Source organism: Hyla sarda, chromosome 12 (assembly GCF_029499605.1).
Source record: "Hyla sarda isolate aHylSar1 chromosome 12, aHylSar1.hap1, whole genome shotgun sequence".
NCBI lineage: Eukaryota > Metazoa > Chordata > Amphibia > Anura > Hylidae > Hyla > Hyla sarda.
This window is the reverse complement of record NC_079200.1, coordinates 68,526,835-68,537,916: the sequence shown is the minus strand read 5'-3', so window position 1 is coordinate 68,537,916 and position 11,082 is coordinate 68,526,835. Positions and strand designations below refer to the sequence as shown.

The following is an 11,082-nucleotide window of genomic DNA, read 5'->3' as shown; positions in this document are numbered from 1 at the left end:
TACAGATAGGGATGAACTCTGCTTCTTTATTTCATAAAAAATATTTTATAGAAGAATGTCTTTTGGTGGTCCACCGTCCTGCATTATAGAGTCTTCTGGACTCTTGGTTATGCGCTTGTTCTTAAACAAAGGTACAAAAATCAAAAATGGCCGGTCAGGGCTATGGAGACGTTGCGCGTACATCTTACGGCCACATGAGCCCTGTGGGTGCTTGTGAGATTAGGTCCTTTGTACCCACACGGCGGGGTCGGGGACACAAATTTTGATTGAAGTTTCAAATAAAAAAATCACACATTTCAATGGTCTCCTCATGCTGCAGCCAACTCTAGGCTGCGTCATTGTGGTAATATATAGAGAGCACTCACTGTCCTAAATTTTCGTTAACATTTTTCGTCAAAAATGTTTGTCTTTTTTATTAGGGATTGTGAAGCTTTGGTGCGTACTCATGCATCAGCCAACTCCAGCCTGTGTCATTCAGGCAATATATGGTTTACTGATGGCGCTGCTGGGCCAAAAGTCTTCTTCATAAATTTCTGCAATTGTTGTGTTTTTTTTTTTTGGGGGGGGGGGGGGGGGATTGTGAAGCCCTAGTGTGTACTCATGCATCAGCCAACTCCAGGCTGTGTCATTCAGGCAATATATAGGTAGCACCCGCTGTCCTAAATATTCTTACATTTTTTTTTTTTTTAAATGGTTGTTTTTTCTTTGGGATTCTGAAGACCTGGTGTGTACTCAATGCTGCTTCCTGCTACACTCTGTCAGCCCGTTGGTCCTGTGACAGTGTGCTACTCCGCCTCCACATCCTCCACTGTGTCTTAAGCCTCCACTGCCCGGACAAGTCTCAGTGGCCCTTCAGCATACCATGTGTGCAGGTCACGGCGGTGTCACGCTGTTCTTCACATGGTTTGCCTTGGCGAGAAGTCTTGGAAACAATGGCCGGTCAGGGCAATGGAGACGTTGCGCCTACATCTCACGGCCACATGAGCCCTGTGGGGGCTTGTTGGATTTGGTCCTTCGTACCCACACGCTGGGGTCTGGGACATGCAAAGATTGTTTTAAATTTCAAATAAAAAAATGATGGCGCTGCTGGGCCTGGGTCTGGTAATTTCAAATTTTCTCATAGGTAGCACCTGCCATCCAAAATCTTTTTCAAAAATTGTGTTGTTTTTTTGGGGGGATTGTGAAGCCCTGGTGTGTACTCGTGCATCAGCCAACTCCAGGCTGTGTAATTCAGGCAATATATGGGTTACTGATGCCGCTGTGGGGCCTGGGTCTGGTAATTAAAAATTTTCTCATAGGTAGCACCCGTTATCCGAAATTTTTTTCAAAAATTTATAAAATTGTTGTGTTTTTTGGGGGGGATTGTGAAGCCCTGCTGTGTACTCGTGCATCAGGAAACTCCAGGCTGTGTCATTCAGGCAATATATGGTTTACTGATGCCGCTGTGGGGCCATGGTCTGGGAATTTAAAATTTTCTCATAGGTAGCACCTGCTATCCAAAATCTTCGGTTTAAATTTCTTAATTCATCTTTTAATCTTAGGGATTGTGAAGGCCTAGTGCCTACTCATGCTGCCTACTCCATTCATCCACTATATGGTCTCCTCATGCTGCCAACACCTCCATGCTGTGTAATTCAGCCACTATATGGTCTCCTCATGCTGCCAACATGTCCATGTTGTGTCATTCAGCCACTATATGGTGTCCTCATGCTGCCAACACCTCCACGCTGTGCAGGGCCGGTGCATTGCCATAGAATGAGATTTGCCATAGAATGAGATGGTCCGCCTCCATCACATCCTATTGGCTCACACTTGTCACGTGACATATTTAAACGTCACGCATCGATGCGCACAGCAGTCTCAGTTTGGCTATCACAGGGAGAGGATCTCCTCTCCCTGTGATAGCTGAAGCTGCACGGACCTCTCATGGCCTCTGTGGCCCGACAGAAGCTCACACATTTACGCAGCTCATATGGCTGGCTCATATACTGTATTTATCGGGGTATACCACGCACCGGCCTATAACACGCACCCTCATTTTACCAAGGATATTTGGGTAAAAAAAGTTTTTTACCCAAATATCCATGGTAAAATGAGGGTGCGTGTGTGCGCGTGTATACCCCGATATACCCCCAGGAAAGGCAGGGGGAGACAGGCCGTCGCTGCCCGCTTCTCTCCCCCTGCCTTTCCTGGGGTCTAGAGCGCTGCTGCCGGCCCTTCTCTCCCCCTGGCTATCGGCGCCGCTGCCCGTTCTGTCCCCCTGACTATCGGTGCCGGCGCCGGTAGCCAGGGGGAGAGAAGGGGCAGCGGCACCGATTGCCGGCGCCGCTGCCCCGTTGCCTCCCCCCATCCCCGGTGGCATAATTACCTGGTTCGGGTCCGCGCTGCTGCAGGCCTCCGGCGTGCGTCCCCGGCGTCGTTGCTATGCGCTGCACGGCGCGGCGCATGACGTCAGTGCGCCCCGCCGTGCATAGCAATGACGCAGGGGACGCACGCCGGAGGCCTGCAGCAGCGCGGACCCGAACCAGGTAATTATGCCACCGGGAATGGGGGGAGGCAACGGGGCAGTGGCGCCGGCAATGGGTGCCGCTGCCCCTTCTCTCCCCCTGGCTGTCGGCGCCGCTTCTCTCCCCCTGGCTATCGGTGCCGGCAATGGTGCGCCGGCACCGATTGTCAGGGGGACAGAACGGGCAGCGGCGCCGATAGCAGGGGGTGAGAAGGGCCGGCAGCAGGGCTCTAGACCCCAGGGAAGGCAGGGGGAGAGAAGCGGGCAGCGACGGCCTCTCTCCCCTGCCTTTCCTGGGAGTGTATCGGCGTATAACACGCACATAGACTTTAGGCTAAAAATTTTAGCCTAAAAAGTGCGTGTTATACGCTGATAAATACGGTACATTTACTCTATTATTACATGTACTGTTGATTCACAGCGGATACTCCCTCGGATACTGCACATGCAAGCGGTCTGTGGTCGTCAGACTGAACAAGAACCTTGCTTCTCCAGATGGACTACAGCACCTGCCACCGACATTCTCCTTGGGCAACTCCACAGGACTTATCTTCTACCCGGACATGCCGTAGACCTGCAGGAGATGTGGCAAGATGGGCCACGAGGGCAAGGACTGTAAGGAGGATGCCTGCAGGTTTTGCCGTGTGACAGGTCACACGAACAAGGATTGCCCCAAGAGCAAGACCTGCAACCTCTGCGGATTGGCGGCCCACAGCTACAAGGACTGCCCCCAGAGGGAGAGAACATGGGCATCTGTGGCAGCGAGAGCACCGAAGCCAGCCCCAGCTCCGGAGCCAGCAGCACGGATGACCAAGCCAACCAAGGAGGGTAAGAAGGCGAAAGCTACCACCCCTTGCCCTGCCCCTCCCACCCCTTCCCCTGCCCCTCCTGTCAGGTATCACTAACGTTGTTGATCCCACAGGTGCGGCGGCTATGGACGATCCCTTGACGGTGGGGGAGCTGCTCTCTGCCACTAAATCCTTTAGCCCGGCAGGACCCCGGGCAGTGACGGTCTCCCGGCCGAGCTCTATGTAGCGCTGGGTGACCTGATCTGTCCAGACCTGATGGAGGTGTACGAGGAGATGGTGGTGGGAGGCAGAATGCCTCCGTCGTTGAGGGAAGGGATGATCACGATCTTGTATAAGTGGAAGGGGGAGAGATGTGACCTGAAAAACTGGCGTCCCATCTCTCTCCTGAACGTGGACTACAAGAACCTCGCCAAGGTGCTGGCCAACAGGCTGAAATCTGTCATCAGGCAGATCGTCCATCTGGACCAGACCTGCGGCATTCTGGTCGCAGGATTGCTGACAGCCTTGCCCTTGGGAGAGACACGGTCTATTACATCCAGGATCGTCTTGGCCGCGCCGCCCTGGTCAGTTTGGATCAGGAGAAGGCATTTGACCGTGTCTCCCACGCATTCATGGGCAGGGCTTTGCGCAGGCTAGGTCTGGGAAAGATGTTTTGCTCTTTTGTTAACGTCATGTATTTTGATGTTGGTCAACGGCTGGAAGACTAACCCCTTTTCCATCCTTTCAGGTGTTAGACAAGGCTGCCCTCTTTCACCTCTTCTTTTTGTTTGTGTTATAGAGCTCTTCGCTGAGACTATCCGGCAGAATGGAGAGATCAGAGGGATCACTGCACCAGGACCAGATCGCTATGAGGTCAAGTGCTCGCTCTACATGGACGACGTGACCGTCTTCTGCGTTGACCAACGTTCGGTGACTGCACAGGTCCAGACCTGCGAGGACTTCGGCAGAGCTTCGGGGGCAAAATTCTACTGCGGGAAGTCGGAAGCCATGCTCTTCAGGGAGTGGCACCTGGCTTCTTCCGCTCCCTTCCCCTTTACTGTTAAGCCGGACTTCATTCAAATTCTTGGAGTCTGGTTCGGGAAGGAAGGAGCGGCCCTTAAGTCTTGGCAAGACCAACTAAGAAAGATGAACTCTAAGATCGGACTGTGGAGCTCCAGAAAGCTCTCTATTGAAGGCAAAGCACTTGTCCTGCGGAGTGAAGTTTTGCCTGTGCTCCAGTATACCGCACAGGCCTGGCCTCCCCATACCACCATTTGCAAGGCCATCACCCGGACAGTGTTTCGCTTCATCTGGGGCAAAATGGACAGAGTCAAGAGGACTGTGATGGACTGTGATCCCCACAAGGGTGGGTAGGGAATGCCAGATATCCCCACTCTGCTGAGGGCCTCCTTTGCATGTGTCAGTGTGCAGTGGACTCTTGTTGAAAAGACTGGCTCAGCGGGCAGGTCCATGTCTCGCTTGTTTCTCATGCCCCTCTGGAGACAGCTGGGCTGGGACAGGTGGGACAGCTCCATCCCTTACAACTGGAACACTCCCTGGTTCTATGGGGATGTTGTCCGGTTTGTGAGGGAGCACCAGCTGGAAGGACTGAAACCTGACCTATGGAAGCCGAAGACAATCTACAAGCTCATCCGAGCTAAGGACTTGACTGAGCTGCTTCCGGGACTCCCCTCAGCCACTGCAGAGAAAGTTTGGACTAATGTGGCCTCAAAGCGGCTTACCAATGGACACAAGGACTTGTCGTGGATGGCCGTCAAGGGAGGACTCTCTCTCAGGTCATTCATGCATGCCCGCAACCTGTGCACAACCCGGTACTGCCCTCGGTGCCCCTATGTGGAGGAAACATCTTTGCACATGTTTTGGCAGTGCCCCTTTGCACAGGGTCTGTTGGATGCCCTGGAACATGAACTCAGAGACTCTGTACCCAGGAACTGCCTATCGTACCATTCGGTGCTTTATGGTCTGTTCCCTGGGACCCACGACGTGGAGGCCTTCCAGGAGGCCTGGCGCCTTATGAACTGTTTTAAGGACCCAGTGTGGCTTGCCAGGAACCGCCTCGTGATCAACAGGGAGAACATGTCCATCCGGGACTGCCGCAGGTTCATCAAGAGCCTGCTTAGAGACTATTCCATCTTGGACAGCCGGGCCGTCAATGAGGAAGAAGAGGAGTGAAGACCCCTCTCCTTCCAGCAGTTTGGCCCTGTGATCCGCCCCCTCCCCACCCCCACATAGTCGCCCATACCCCCCACGCCCCCGCCCCACAGCCCACGCCCCTATCCCGATCACAGATTGTATTGTTTTGTTATTCGATATCTTGTGCTTTTCTATTACAGGATTGAGCGGAGTGTTAGAGTAGCATGATGTGTGATGTATAGCTTAGGGAACCTTTGCTGTGTATTGTACTGACACGCTTTGTGTGATTGTAATTTATTGTAATTTATTGTATGACTTGTAATGACAATAAAGCTCTTTCAATAAAAAAAAAAAAAAAAAAAAAAATAAAACACCAAACAGCTGTCTGCAGATGGGTAGAAACTTTCCTTTTGGGAAGTAGTCTGGCTTGGCATGAATCCCGATTAGCTTTTCATATTCCTTAACAGGAGTTAAGCTGATACCAGGGAACACTACCTGAATAAGGTGGTGTAAGGAGCTGCTTTGCATATTCCCCTACTAAATATATATATATATATATATATATATATAGAGAGAGAGAGAGAGAGAGAGAGAGAGAGAGAGAGAGAGAGAGAGAGAGAGAGAGAGAGAGAGAGAGAGAGAGAGAATGTGTTTAATTGTATTTTCATAAATGTATTATATTTTTTCTTCCTCTTTTGCATTGTATATTATTTTACTTTGAATTTCCTTCCTGTCTGACCACAGTGCTCTCTGCTGACACCTATGTCCATTTTAGGAACTGTCAAGAGTAGGAGCAAATCCCCACAGAAAACCTATCCTGCTCTGGACAGTTTCTAACATGCACAGAGGTGTCAGCAGAGAGAACTGTGGTCAGGCAGAAAGGAAATTCAAAAAGAAAAGAACTTCCTGTGGATCATAACAGCAGCTGATAATGCTAGAAGGATTAAGATATTTTAATAGAAGTAATTTATAAATCTGTTTAACTTTTGGCACGAGTTGATTTTAAAAAAATGTTTTCCAGTTGAGTACCCCTTTAAAATATGTACCCCCATAAAGATAATGCCATTACCACCGGAAACAATTCCCAAAGAGCAATATTAGCCGTGATTTTATTGTTTACTAGGGGTCACCTTTCTGCACACCACTTATCTTTAAAAAGGCACCAAAACCAACAGCATCCACTGAGTCAGTTACTAATTCTAATTCCTCTGCAGGAACAAAATCGAGCTGCCAGAGCAAACAACTAAACTGTAACCCAATTGCATAATTATCACACATATCCTTATGTATCTGTATGAGTAGATCAGGGTTGCTTTTAACCGCAATTTGTTACTGCTACCTAAAGGGCACTACACTATGAAACATTTCTTATAACCCTCATCAAAAGGTTTCATAGTGTAATGGTCATCACATCTGCTTTACATGCAGAAGATCCTGGGTTCAATCTCCAGTTAAACCAACCAAATCTTAGTTTTACAAGCGTTAATGCTGCCTAAAGGGGGCTGCTGCTAATACTACCTGAAGGGAGGCTGCTACTACTAGGACTTCCTAAAGGGGGCTGGTACTACTGCTACCTAATACTGCTAATACTACTACCTAAAGAGGGGTGCTGCTGCTACTACCTAAAGAGGTCGGCTATGTACAGGGGGACTGCCCACAGATGGCACCTATCTACTTGGGGCACCTGCATGTGAAGGGTGCTTACTGAAGTGACCTTACTATTTAATGTGGAAGACCTAACTACTTTTCCCCAACCCACTTATCTACCCACTGTGTGGGACACCAAAGGTGTTATTATCACTGTTTGGAGTGCTATAGGTTCTGTAAAAATGCAGAGCTTAATATGTTCTTATTGGTTTTGTGGAGATGAGTTCTGGCTAGAAGAAATCCTCATGATGGTCTGGGCTAGACTTAGAAGAAAAATAAAAGTGAATGACTTCAATCAGAAATTTTGTCACCTGAGTGTCATCTAAAGTGTATGTAATCAAACTGTATACAGGATTTGGTCAGTAACAGTATCATGGTGATATGTTTGGTGATAATATTCCTCCTTGCATACTAGTATTAATTGTAATATCAGTCTCAGTATACAGGATTTGGTCAGTAACAGTATGACGGTGATATGTATGGTGCATGTAGGTACATGTGTTTATCATGGGAAATGATATTACCTATGTTAAAGATATATATAGGTATAACCTATGCTCTCGCTCTCTCTCTCTCTCTCTCTCTCTCTATATATATATATATATATATATATATATATATATATATATAGCATATAGATAGATAGATATGTACTGTCATCTGTCATGGCCGTAATTGGTGGCCCCCCTGAAATTTTTAGAGAAAATGAAGTATTTCTCAAATAAAAATATTGCAGTAACACATGTTTTGCTATACACATGTTTATTCCCTTTGTGTGTATTGGAACTAAATCAAAAAAGGGAGGAAAAAAAGCGAATTGGACATAACGTCACGCCAAACTCCAAAATTATTAGTACCCTTTTAAAAATTGTGGAAAAATAAGATTGTTTTAAGCATGTGATGTTCCTTTTAGACTCACCTGGGGCACGTAACAAGTGTGGGCAATATAAAAATCACACCTGAAAGCAGATAAAAAGGAGAGAAGTTCACTTAGTCTTTGCAGTGTTTGTCTGTGTGTACCGCACTAAGCATGGACAACACAAAGAGGAGACGAGAACCAAAATTGTGGGAAAATATCAACAATCTCAAGGTTACAAGTCCATCTCCAGAGATCTATATTTGCCTTTGTCCACAGTGTGCAACATTATCAAGACGTTTGCAACCAATGGCACTGTAGCTAATCTCCCTGGTCATGGACGGAAGAGAAAAATTCATAAAAGGTGTCAACGCAGGATAGTCTGGATGGTGGATAAACAGCCCCAAACAAGTTCCAAAGATATCCAAGTTGTCCAGCAGGCTCAGGGAGCATCAGTGTCAGCGCAAACTATCCATCAACATTTAAATGAAATGAAACGCTATGGTAGGAGACCCAGGAGGACCCCACTGCTGGCACAGAGACATAAAAAAGCAAGAGTACATTTTGCCAAAATGAACTTGAGTAAGCCAAAATCCTTCTGGGAAAACGTCTGCTGGACAGATGAGACCAAAGATAGAGCTTTTTGGTAAAGCACATCATTCTACTGTTTACCAAAAATGGAATGAGGCCTAGAAAGAAAAGAACACAGTACCTACAGTGAAATATGTTTTGGGGTTGTTTTGCTGCCTCTGGCACTGGGTGCCTTGAATGTGTGCAAGGAATCATGAAATCTGAGCATTACCAACGGATTTGGGGTAATCCATCAATAAGAACTGGTATTTCTGTTAGGGCGGGTTTAGTTAGGTTGGGGCAGGTTAGGGAGGTAGTATCGCACCACACCACATGCAGCACATACACAAATAAAGTTTTTCCCCCTATACATATACACTCCCCCCCCATTAGAGTAGGGAAATGGCCCGCGGGACGTTTTCAGCGGAGGAGGCATATGCCATACTTGCCTCCGACACTGAAAGCGCCTCAGAGGACGAGGAAGACCCAAGCTTCCTTATTTCCTCATCCTCCTGATCATCTAGCTCTGATGATAAGCCACCAAGGTGGCGGAGACGCCACCTTGCGAGGCCACAAACATCCTCTGCTCCTGACTATGTGCCCCATGCTAGTATGAGTCCCCCTGGCGCTCATACTAGTCCAGCCCCCCAGCCAAGTTCATGCCCCGCACCGGAGAACTTGTCTGGACTAAGCCAGCGGACCACGAGCCCGTGATTCCTGAGTTTGTTGGCGACTCAGGAATCAAGATTGAAATCATCGGGTTCACTGAAATGGATTATTTCAGTTTTTTTTTCAGTGACGACTTTGTCAATCTGATGGTTGACCCGACGAACCTGTACGCCCAACAGTTAGTCGCCGCCGCACACCCCGGCTCATTCTTGGCTAGGCCCAATGGCTGGTTCCCAGTTGATGCAGCTGAAATGAGGACATTTTGGGGCCTCGTGCTGCATATGGGCCTGGTCAAAAAACTTTCTTCCTATCCCCTCCAAATTCCTATCCCCCGGCGTGAGTTCCGTGCCTTTTCCCTTGAAAACCTGTTGCTGGTCCGTTATAAGGACAAGAGGGATGTCCTTATGCTGTCCAATTGTCCCCCACACTGGGAAGAAGGGATGATCCCAGAAAAAATGCAGAGTGTGTCGCAACAGGGGGATTCGGAAGGACAGCACCACTCAGTGCGACACTTGCACTCAATTTTGTATTTTCTTCTGAATGTATGTAACCATCAGCTACTGATATGCCATAAGCCTCAAATGCAAACAGACCTCTATGACTTCTGAGCCTTGTTGTGCGCCCACCCAGCACGTTACACCATATGAGGATGTATTTCCATAGTCAGGAGAAAAAGCCCTCCAAAATTTGTAACTCAATTTCTCCAATTACCCCTTGTGAAAATGTAAAAAATTGGGTAACCCCAACATTTTAGTGTAAAAAAATTAAATTTTTCAATTTATGGCCCACTTTTCAAAAAACTTATGAGGTGTAAGTACTCACTGTACCCCAAAAAAGTATGCCATGTGTTTTTTGTTGTTGCTGTCCTGGCACCATGGGTGCTTCCTAAATGCAACATGCCCCCCAAAAACCATTTCAGCAAAATTCTCTTTCAAAAAGCCAAATTGTGCTCCTTGTCTTCTGAGCATTGTAGTGCACCAGCAGAGCACTTAACGTCCACATATGGGGTGTTTTCTTCATAGGGAGAAATTGGGCTTTAAATTTTGGGGTCCATTTTCTATTATTACCCCTTGTGAAAAAGAAAAATTTAGGGTAACCATCATTTTAGCGTTGAAAATCAAATTTTCCATTTTCACATCCAACTTCAACGCAAAGTCGTCAAACACCCGTGAGGTGTTAAGGCTCACTATACCCCTTGTTAAGTTCCTTGAGGGGTGTAGATTCCAAAATATGCCATGCAGTTTTTTTTTTGCTGTTCTGGCACCATGGGGGCTTCCTGAATGCAACATGCCCCTCAAACACCATTTCAGCAAAATTATTTTTCAAAAAGCCAAATTTTGATCCTTGTCTTCTGAGCATTGTAGTGTGCCAGCAGAGTACTTAATGTCCACATATGGGGTGTTTTCTTAACCAGAAGAAATTGGGCTTTAAAGTTTGTGGTCCATTTTCTCTTATTACCCCTTGTGAAAAAGAAAAATTTGGGGCAACACCATAATTTTGGTGTTAAAAATCAAATTTTCTATTTTCACGTCCAACGTAAATGCAAAGTCGTCAAACACCTGTGAGTAGTAAAGGCTCACTATACCCCTTGTTATGTTCCTTGAGGGGTTTAGTTTCCAAAATAGTATATGTTTGTTTTTTTTTTGTTTTTTTTTGCTGTTCTGGCACCATGGGGGGGTCCTAAAATGCAACATGGCCCCCAAAAACCCATGACAGCAAAATTAATTAAAAAAAATACCACAGTTACTCTTTCCCTCTTGAGCCATGTTGTGAGCCTGCAGAGCACTTTATGTCAACATATGAGATATTTCCATACTGGAGAGAAATTGGGCTACAAATTTTGGGGGGCTTTTTCTCCTTATACCACTTTTAAAAATGAAAAAAAAATGGGT

The 11,082-nt window shown here is 47.1% G+C and overlaps 1 non-coding gene across 1 annotated transcript; it reads left to right on the top strand.

The window, feature by feature from the left end:
• The first annotated feature begins 6,834 nt into the window (after positions 1–6,834).
• Positions 6,835–6,907, top strand: TRNAV-UAC (transfer RNA valine (anticodon UAC)). Its single transcript has one exon. It is a non-coding gene; the product is annotated as a tRNA-Val (tRNA).
• The last annotated feature ends 4,175 nt before the right edge of the window (positions 6,908–11,082 follow it).